The following is a 10,317-nucleotide window of genomic DNA, read 5'->3' as shown; positions in this document are numbered from 1 at the left end:
CCCTTAAACGCTGATATCCTACAGGCGATTAATTCCTCGCATGCCAGCATGTCTTCTCAACTAGACACTATTAAGATTTACATTTCCCATCTGAGGCAAGATATCCAGAACCTGAGGGAACGTACAATGGAGGCCGAACATCGGATTGAATGGGACGCTGGCACCCTAATGCCAGACAGAATGGAACCAGTTAGGATTTCATGGCCTACTGTTGGGGATCCCGGTGAGCCATTCAGCAGCATGGACACCGACACAATGGCAATGATTCAGGCCTAGTAATGGACACATAGACCTCAGATACAGTTAAAGCTTTATACGCTACGGGCCATGCCTCCCTCCATTACCAGACGGCCTGGTTTCTGCGCTAGTCCCTGCAGTGATTGATTTTTCAAGGGGGCATGGGGCAGACCTGCAGTTCTATGGGATACGATTGCTACTTGGAGCTATTGGAATCTCGGCCCTGTTTATTGTTGGCAGGATATGAATGATGGGACATCCACCCATTTCACTATGGGCCAAACAACAAAGTTGCTGTTAGCCAGATCCTGTTTCTGAGCAGGGCGCCCCCACATGACGTCTTACAAGTACGAGACCCAAGGTTTTACTCCAGGGCAGTGGATTATTATACCCATAGCTATTGTGGTATAAGCTCTTAGGGGCCTCACCAGAACTCACCCTGCACATAGGGAGCCAGCCTGCAACGGGTTGCGTGTCTACATTTTTGGTAGCCTGCTTTGTATAACATGGTTAATTTCTACATGTTTCTCGATTGTCACACACGGATATCACATGCCCATGGTACGGGCTGACCAGTACTAACTCATCTACAAGTTAGCAGTTTCCCCTGTTTTCTCTCCCCAGAGGAGTTTTCCCTAGTTCGGGGTATAGGCTCATCCATGTTAGGGGGATGGGCAGGGTGGGATGAGGGTTGTTGGGCGTTACCTTTTCTATGTTTTTATTGTTTCTTTTTTCTCTTTGCTAAATTTTTCTTTTCTGTAATGGTGTACACTGCTGAGAATGTATATGTCACTACAAAATGATTGGTATAGCGGTAGTATCGTGGAATGTTAGGGGACTCAACTGCAAATTCAAAAGAGCCTTACTATTTGATTATGTTAAGAAATATCGCCCTGCAGTATTGATTCTTCAGGAGACTCATCTGACCGGCCAGAAATTGCTAGCCCTCAAACGTTTCTGGGTAGCGCACGCCTATCCCTCTCCTTTTTCAACCCATGCGAGAGGAGTGTCCATACTGATTCGGAAAGGGGTGCTGTTTGATTTTTTAGATGTCCGCATGGACTTTTATGGCCTATACATAGTACTACATTGCAAAATCAATAACCAACCACTAGTGCTTGTTAATGTATATTGTCCTCCCCCCTTCTCATTGGCGGTTCTAGAACAAATTTATAAAATCATCGCTGGTCTACCTGCGGTGCCCATTTGCATGCTGGGAGACTTTAATAACATGGATCCCAAGTTAGACAGGTTGAGCCAGGCTAAGCACCACTGCCTAAACCTCAAAACGTGGACTGAATCCTTAGGTCTTTTGGAATTGTGGAGATGGAAACACCCGACAGAACAGCAATACTTCTGCTTTTCCCCCAGTTATGGCTCACTGTCACGTATAGATATGGCTCTCGCCTCAGCTGATTTTGCACAGATGGTCGAGTCGGTGGAATACCTCCCTAGGGCATTTTCGGACCACTCCCCATTATCAGTGGTTCTGGCACCAGGCCCCAAGATAGCATCGGCAAACTGGAGATTTAACCCGTTATGGCTTACTAATCCCCATATTAGGGACCATGCCCAGGAGGAACATGTTGCATATTGGTCCATCAATCAAGGCACGGCCTCTCCTGCTCTGTTAAGGGAGGCATCCAAAGCTGTTGCCAGGGGTGTCTTGATTAAGGAAGTTGCGACCGCCTAAACTTTAAGCAAAGCAGAGGTGGTGGAGGCTAAACAGGCCCTTATGGAGGCTGAAAACAAGTATAAGTCTGAGCAAACGGAAGGCAACAAACTGTGTCTGAGTCAGGCCCAAAGGAACCTTGAACTTGCACAAACTAAACTAACAAAAAAGAGACTCCTCTATCTAAACCAGAAGGTGTTTGATCATGGGGACAAGGCAGGGAAACTGCTGGCCAGACTTGCTAACCAACAGGATTTGCAGACCCTGATCCCGAGATTCAGGAACTCCAGGGGGAACTTGGTCTCTAACCCACAGGACATCTTAAGGTGGCCATACACGGGCCGATAAAAGCTGCCGACAGACCGAGTCGGCAGCTTATTGGCCCGTGTATGGGGGCCCCCGAAAGTCGGCCAGATCTCGATCGGATAGGGTTAAAAATCCCGTCGGATCGCGGCCGCATCTGTTCGTTGATGCGGTCCCGCGATCCGACCGCCCGTTTGCGAACATGAAGGATCCGATCGTTGGGCCCTAGGGCCCACGATCGGATCAGCCCGATATTGCCCACCTCAAGGTGGGCATATCGGAGGGAGATCGCCAAACGAGTGGATCTATCCGTGTATGGCCACCTTTACAGTGTTTTGCCAGTTTCTATGAGGATCTGTATAGCTCTTTATAAAGCTCATTACTTTGATGAACAACTATACAAATTCCTGGACTCTCTAGAATTTTCCCACCTGACGCCTGAGGAGGCTCTGTATTTGGATAGTCCAATCACTAAACTAGAGGTACCAGATGCCCTGGCCTCACTCTCGACAGGTAAAACCCCTGGAGAAGATGGATTTCCAGTGGCGTGGTATGTCATGTAAGGCAAACCCCTTCTTCTTCCCTCAACAAAATATTCCTAAACTCAATTGAAGAAGGCACTCTTCCTCTCTCATTCCATGCTGCAATCATAATTCTGATACAAAGGAAGGGAAGGACCCTGAACAATGTGATGCATATAGGCCAATCTCCCTGATCAACACAGACACCAAAATATTTGTCAAAATCAGAGCAATGCGATTGGTTAAGGTGATCTCCTCCATCATTCACTCCAATCAAACGGGTAATGCCTGAAAAATCCACCTTGACTAACCTCAGACGGGTGTATACACATCTACAAACCCAACATGACAACATAGGCTCCAGGATAATAGTATCTTTAGACGCCGCCAAAGCGTTTGATTCAGTAGAATGGATGTACCTGTGGGAAACTCTCAGGTGCTTTGGATTTGGCCCCCATTTCATAGGCTGGATCCAGCTTCTATATCAAAGGCCAACAGCTCGGATTAAAATTCATGGGGCACTCTCTGATCCCTTTCTATTGGCACGGGGCACCAGGAAAGGGTGTCCCCTGTCGCCGCTTTTATTTGCCATCGAGTCACTAGCCCTACTCAATAGGCAGAATCCAGACATAAAAGGGCTAAAAATGGTCACTCTGGAGGATAAACTGGTGCTTTACGCTGACAACCTTTTGCTTTTTCTGGCCGACTGTCAAGACTCTTTATTGAAGACAACATTGAGCCTAGAACAAACAAGGGAAAGTTGTGCTCACCACTAATTTTTAAAACCATTAGGAGGGGGTGCAATGAGGCTGTGACCACAAAATACATATAGACAAATACAAGAGTCCTCTGCACTCAACCCATTATCAATATATTTAAGACAGAGACATTTTGTGCATACTGCTACTGAAAAATGCCTTACCCTTTAAACAAAACAGGGATTGTTTGTCCATATATTGCAATATATTTAAGCTGACCAACTACGTCAAAGTCATCCCATATCTGGCCAGTCCTATGCTCAATTTTCATCTGATTCATTAAGAATTCTATTGCTTCATTATACATTTTACAAAGGTACTAAGTTTTACCTTAGTCCATTTGAACATGATATTTTTTGCTCAAATTTCTCCACAAGCAACACAACTCTCCCCTGTGGGTTCCCATAACGTAGAATTATATTCGTAGAATAAACTCCATTCTGATTCCATTCCTATGGGCCAATAAAGTGCCCAGGTTATCGTGGAACGTAATTAAGGCCCCAATTCTAGAGGGTGGACTCGCACTCCCACATTTGTATTGTTTTTCAGCAAGTCAAATCCACCACATGCACAGCTGGTTCCATGTAGATGAATCTGATGCGGAGTCAATCCTTCTAGCCCTACGAGTGGGATCATGGGAAGCCCTCAGGAACCTGCCTTATAGGAAGCTAGCGGATTATACGTCCTGCCCCTCTACCGTTACAACTCCATACAGAGCGTGGACTGCGGCTCACGAAACATCAGGTCATATCCCTCCAATTCTGTCACCATATCTGCCGTTATGGAAGAACTCCCACTTGCACCACTTTGTGAGTCTCCAGGACTTTCACTATTGGTTGCGGGGCATAGTAGAGGATGCCCCGCAAAATTTGTCAAAGTTTGGTCCCCATGGCTTGATCTCCACCCAACTGATAATGAGCATCATCAGTAGTTTGAGAGCTCCTGACATTCCACGAGAGGTTTGGCAGAAAATATTTGGGCGACCTACAAATGCTAAATACAGTGCTTGTTAAGCTGTTAACTAGAAGGACACCATCTTTTAGTCTTGTCTTGTTTCTTTTCGCTTTTCTTGTTTAGTATGCTAAAACTCAATAAAAAAACAACCTTTAAAAAAAAAAAAAAAGTTAACTTAAAGGGGTTGTTAATTGTTAGTAGGATTTTGAGAGTGATATTCTGAGACAATTTGCAATTAGTTTTAATTTTTTATTTGTGGTTTTTGAGTTATTCAGCAGCTCTCCAGGTTGCCGTTTCCAAAATCTGGTTGCTAGGGTCCAAATTACCCTAGCAACCATTCACTTATTTAAATAAGAGACTTGGATATGAATAGGGGAGGGGCTGAATAGAAATGAGGAGTAATAAAAAAGAGCAATAATAGATCTGTAGCTTTACGGAGCACTTGTTTTTAGATCGGGTCAGTGAAGAATCGGAAAAAAAGGTAAATAAAAACCACACTAAAAAGTAAATAATGAAGACCAATTGAAACGTTGCGTAGAATTGGCCATTCTATAACATACTAAAAGTTAACTGAAAGGTGAACAGCCCATTTAATGTACAAGTCGATAACCAGGTGATTGTGCAGTTAGCATGAACTACCCACTGACCTTGTCATGCTCCTTTAAACGTTTTTTACATTTTTTTTTCTGCCTAGCCCACTTCTGATGACGTCACTTCCCGTTTCCAGCAACGGCACTTCCTGCTTTATGGTGGTCAGCGTGTGGCGGATCAGTTTGCAGATCAGGCAGTTGCGGGTCAGGTAGGTAAAAATGTGGGTGCGGGTTACAGGTCCAGGTTTCAAAAAAATTTTCCACGCAGGACTCTACCCCAGGGTGGGGCCACTATATTAAAGAGGTGGTTCACCTTCAAGTTAACTTTTAGTATTTTATAGAATGGCCGATTCTAGGCAACATTCTTCACTCTCTTTCCAGCTTTCAAATGGGGGGGTCACTGACCCCATCTAAAAACCAATGCTCTGGAAGGCTGCAAATGTATTGTTATTGCGTCTATTACTTTATTCAGGCCACTCCTATTCATATTCCAGTCTATTAATGCATGGTTGCTAGGGTAATTTGGGCCCTGGCAACCAGATTGTGGAAACTACAAACTGAATAAAAAGCTAAATGTCTCTAAAACCACAAATAATAAAAAGTGAAAACCAATATATCATACTAAAAGTTAACTTAAAGGGGTTGTTCACCTTTGAGTAAATGTTTAGGATGATGTTGAGAGTGATATCCTGAGACAATTTTCTATTGGTTTCCATTTTTTTTTTTATTTACGATTTTTGCATTTTACATATCATTTCTTATAGGAACGATAAGGATAGAAAGAAAGAAGAGAAAAGGGATGGAGGGGGAGGAGGAGTACTGGCAACAGTTCTTAATACGGTAATTCATATTTCAGCTTTGCACATTTGCTCTAGGTCTTATTTCTGATACTACTTGGACATTTCGATACAGTTTCTCTCGTATGCTTTTCTTACAACCCGTGCTGATATTGGGTAAATGTTCGTTCATATAGTTGGATGTACTCTATTTCCTTTTTTATCTCTCTTTTTGCCGGTAATGTACTTTTTTTCCCAATGCCGGGCTAGTAGGCTCCTGCCCGCCAGCAGTATTTGCACAATTGTTGTTTTGGAGCTTCGATCTCTTTGGATAGTGTCTTGGCCCAGTAGCGCTAATGCAGGCTGAAACGTGGTTTGTATTTTCGTAACTTCTACTATAAGTTGGTTGACACAGTCCCAAAATTTCTTTGCAATTGAACATGTCCACCATATGTGCAGGAAAGTGCCCACTTCCTGCTGACACCTCCAGCAAAGGTTTGTTGATTTGGGGAAGGCTTTGTGTTCCTTTTCTGGTGTCATCTGTACATAATCTTGATGGATAGTTCATGATGATTAATGTTCTGGAGAATATTGATGTTTGCCTAAAGAGGCGTTGCCATAAGTCCTTGCTTAACGGCATTTGTAGATCGTCCTGCCATCTGTCCATTGCTACTAGGGGTTTTCCTGTATCATAGTCCAGTAATAAGTTATAAATAATTGTATTTCCCTTTTTCCTTCCTGTGGGAGCCCAGCATCGAAGTTCAAATCTAGTCGGCTGGTGTGCCCCTAACCATTTGTTCCTTTGGAGATAGTGTTGTGCCCTTAAATAAGTGTAGAATTGGGCACTTGGTAGATCATGTTTCGTTTGTAGGGTGGAAAAGGTTTTCAATCCATCCTGGTCATATAGATCTTTTATTTTTGAAATGCCCGCTTTCTGACATTTCTCTAGATCTAAGTCCTGTATCCCCTCCTCCAAGATGCTGATCGGTAGTAGCGTAGATAATGGGATGGTTAGGTTGCGGTTTGCCTGGTTACATACCAGGTCAGCAGTGTTGCTTTAATTGATAAGGGCAGTTGCTCCATTCGTGTTCGGTGATGTGTCCCCATAGTCCATATATGTGATATTCCAGTGTGTCCAAAGTGAGACTTATATATCCATTTTTCCATGTCTACCCATTTTTTAGCATCCAGAGGTAAGTGCCAGTCGGCCAATTGGTCTAGGATAGTAGCCCTATATCACAATCGTAGGTTCGGGCATGCCAAACCAGCTTTTTGCTTAGGGGCTTGCATAATGTCCTGTGCGAGTCTTGGTTTCTTATGGTTCCATATAAACGCTTGTATTATTCTTTGGAGTTGCTTAAAGAAGGAGTTGTCTAGTGGAATGGGTAAAGCCCTAAATCTGTATAGAATTTTTGGTAAAATCAGCATTTTCGCAGCATTAATTATGCCTAACCAGGATTCATATGAAGTTTTCCATGTCTGTAAAGTTGTTTGAGTATCTTTAAGTATTGTGGTGTAATTCTGTTGATAAAGATTGTTCTGATCTGCTGTTATTTTGCTTCCCAGATAACTGATTGCTGTGGTTTGGAGTCCAGGTCGTATTTCTTTTCAGCTTATTGGTATCCGATATTGGCATACAAACCGGCATTGCTTGCGTTTCGGTAATATTGAGTTTATAGTATGACAGTTTGCCAAAATGTCCAATCAATTCAAACATCTCCTGTAAGGCAACTTCAGGGTTAGTTATTGTCAGTGCAATATCATCAGCAAACAATAGAATTTTATGCTCTTGTGGGCCTAGTGTTATCCCTCTAATCTTTTGTGCGCTCCTAATAGCATAGGCTAATGGTTCAATACTTAAAATGTAGATAAGAGGTGAGAGTGGGCACCCTTGCCTGGTTCCATTTGATAAGGAAAAGGGGGTTGACAGGAAACCATTCACTTGAGCGGTCAGAGTAGAGGGCCATAATGGCAGTTATTAGTGAAGAAGGAATTTGAATGACTCTAGGACTAATTTTAGATATAACCAATTTACCCGATCGAACGCCTTTTCGGCATTCAATGGCAATACCATAGATGGTATGTTATCTTTATGTAGCTGATGTATCAATGTAATAAGCCCTCTAGTATTGTAGTGTTTAACAAATCCTGTCTGGTCGTTACAGACTAAGTGTGGTAGTACTGTCTGAATCTGGTCTGCTAAAATAGATGCATATATTTTTAATAACGATATCGGGGGTAGTTGGGGCATTTAGTGCTATCTTTCCCTGGCTTGGGGATTGTCGAAATGTATGATTTCAACACTTGAGGAAACTTCCCTGTAGTTGCTGCTGCATTTAAGGCTCTTGTAAGGTAAGGTGTTAATAGCGTAGCGAGGTTTTATAGTACCTGTTTTGAGGCATATTTTTTATCACCTTCCTAAATTCCTTTGTTGTTATTGGGCTATTTAGGGTTGAGGTTGCTATGGTAGGTATACCTGGTAGTTGTATATGCTCCAGGAACGAGCGTATCTCCACCTCGGTAGGTTTAGTAATAGAGGGGTTATCCTTCATGTTGTAAAGGTCACTATAGAATTGGGCAAATGTATCAGCTATATCTTTTGGGTTGATTTTAACCTCTTGAGTGGTCGAATGTATTTTCCCTATTCTCTGCTGTAATGTTTGTTGAACCAATTGCTTTTTATGAATGGCAGTTGCTCTATTTCCCATGGCATAGTTTATACTCTTGTGTTTAGTAAGTTGACTTTGGCATCTGCTTAGAATAAGGAGATTTAGCTCTTCTTTTGGTCCATTTAACTGGCCTATAATATCTGAAGATGGTGCCTTGTGTTTGAGTTGTTCCAGCTCATTTATTTTATTTAGTAGTTGTTCTTGCTTAGCTCTAGCTAGTTTGGCTTTATAGGCAGCAATACTGATCAGTTGCCCTCTGACCGCTGCCTTATGGTCACACAGAGGTTTAGGTCTGGCCCGTTAGTGCTATCATTGAGGGGAAAGAAATCTGTAATACTAATTGATCCATGGGGGCAAATTCACTAAGCGCCGAAGCGCCGAACGCTAGCGTTACTTCGCTAGCGTTTGTCATTTTCGTTACTGCGCAAATTCACTAACGAACGCTGGCGTAGTTTCGCTAGTGTTACTTCGCACCCTTACGCCTGGCGAAGTTTTGCTAGCGACGTAACTACGCAAATTCACTAACTTGCGCAGTGTACTGAACGCTACCTTTTACGCTAGACTTCCTTCGCCACCTCAGACCTGGCGAAGCGCAATAGAGTAGATAGGGATTGTTTCAAAAAAAGTCAAAAATTTTTCTAAGTCCCAAAAAACGCTGGCGTGTTTTCTACATTATGGGTGATAGGCTGAAAAAGATCGAAAATTTTTTGGGGCTCCCCTCCTTCCCCCTACATTTCCTGACTCATGGCAACTTACCTTAACAGTGGGCACATGTGTAGGGCAAAATAAAATTTTTATTTGATGATTTGAAGGTTTTCTAGGCATTTGTAGTGCTGATACGTATTCCTCCATTGAAATTTGAATTTCGCGCCGTATGCAAATTAGCCTTCGCTAGCGTAACTTCGCTTTACTTAGCGAATCAACGCTAGCGCAACTTCGCAACCTTACGCTACCCCTGAGCGCATCTTCGGATTTTAGTGAATTTGCGAAGCGCTGGCGAAACTACGCCTGGTGAAGTGTGGCGAAGTGCGGCGAAGTTACGCCTGGCGCAACTACGAATCTTAGTGAATTTGGTGTTTTTATCTGTAAGAAGCGTGTCATTTAGTCTCCACGGGGGTCTAGTGGTAAACTGATGTTTTTCCTGTAGTATAAATGCGACTAGTGAGTTGTCTGTCCATGTTGTGTTTTTGATTTCACATCTAGGAGTTTGCTTAAGTGTTTGGGGATAGATCAGGAATAGGTCAATTCTCGTATATGATTTTGATGAGCTGAGTAATAGGTAAAGTCCTTCATGGTAGGATTATGGACTCTCCAAATATCATATAAGTTGTATTGCGCTAGGAGTTTAGTAAAACTTAAGAGATTTTTTTCGTTACTGTTTTACGTTATCGTGGGGGTAATAGAGCTGCCTGCGGGGTTCTGTCCATTTCCAGGTCTGGTACATTATTAAAGTCACCACCTATAATGACAATACCCTGTTTGAGACTTTGTACTTGATCCAGGGCTTGTTTTAAGAAAAGATTCTGATTAGTGTTTGGAGAGTACAGATTCACCAGGGTATATTGTTGTTGGTTTACATTACAAATTACAATTAAACATCTGCCCTTATAGTCAGCCAAATGTTGAACACTTGTTATATTTAAAGGGATACTGTCATGGGAAAACATGTTTTTTCAAAATGAATCAGTTAATAGTGCTACTCCAGCAGAATTCTGCACTGAAATCCATTTTTCAAAAGAGCAAACAGATTTTTTTATATTCAGTTTTGAAATCTGACATGGGGCTAGACATATTGTCAGTTTCCCAGCTGACCCCATTCATGTGACTTGTGCTCTGA

The 10,317-nt window shown here is 42.6% G+C and overlaps 1 protein-coding gene across 3 annotated transcripts in view; it reads right to left on the bottom strand.

Annotated features, from left to right (window-relative positions):
• The window catches only part of LOC121393056, a 1,743,327-nt gene that overhangs the window by 621,363 nt on the left and 1,111,647 nt on the right, over positions 1-10,317 (bottom strand). The gene's annotated exons all lie outside the window — the stretch shown is intronic.

This window comes from Xenopus laevis, chromosome 3L, assembly GCF_017654675.1.
Source record: "Xenopus laevis strain J_2021 chromosome 3L, Xenopus_laevis_v10.1, whole genome shotgun sequence".
In the NCBI taxonomy this organism is placed as follows: domain Eukaryota; kingdom Metazoa; phylum Chordata; class Amphibia; order Anura; family Pipidae; genus Xenopus; species Xenopus laevis.
Note: the sequence above shows the minus strand (reverse complement) of the source record. Positions and strands in the feature narration are given on the sequence as shown.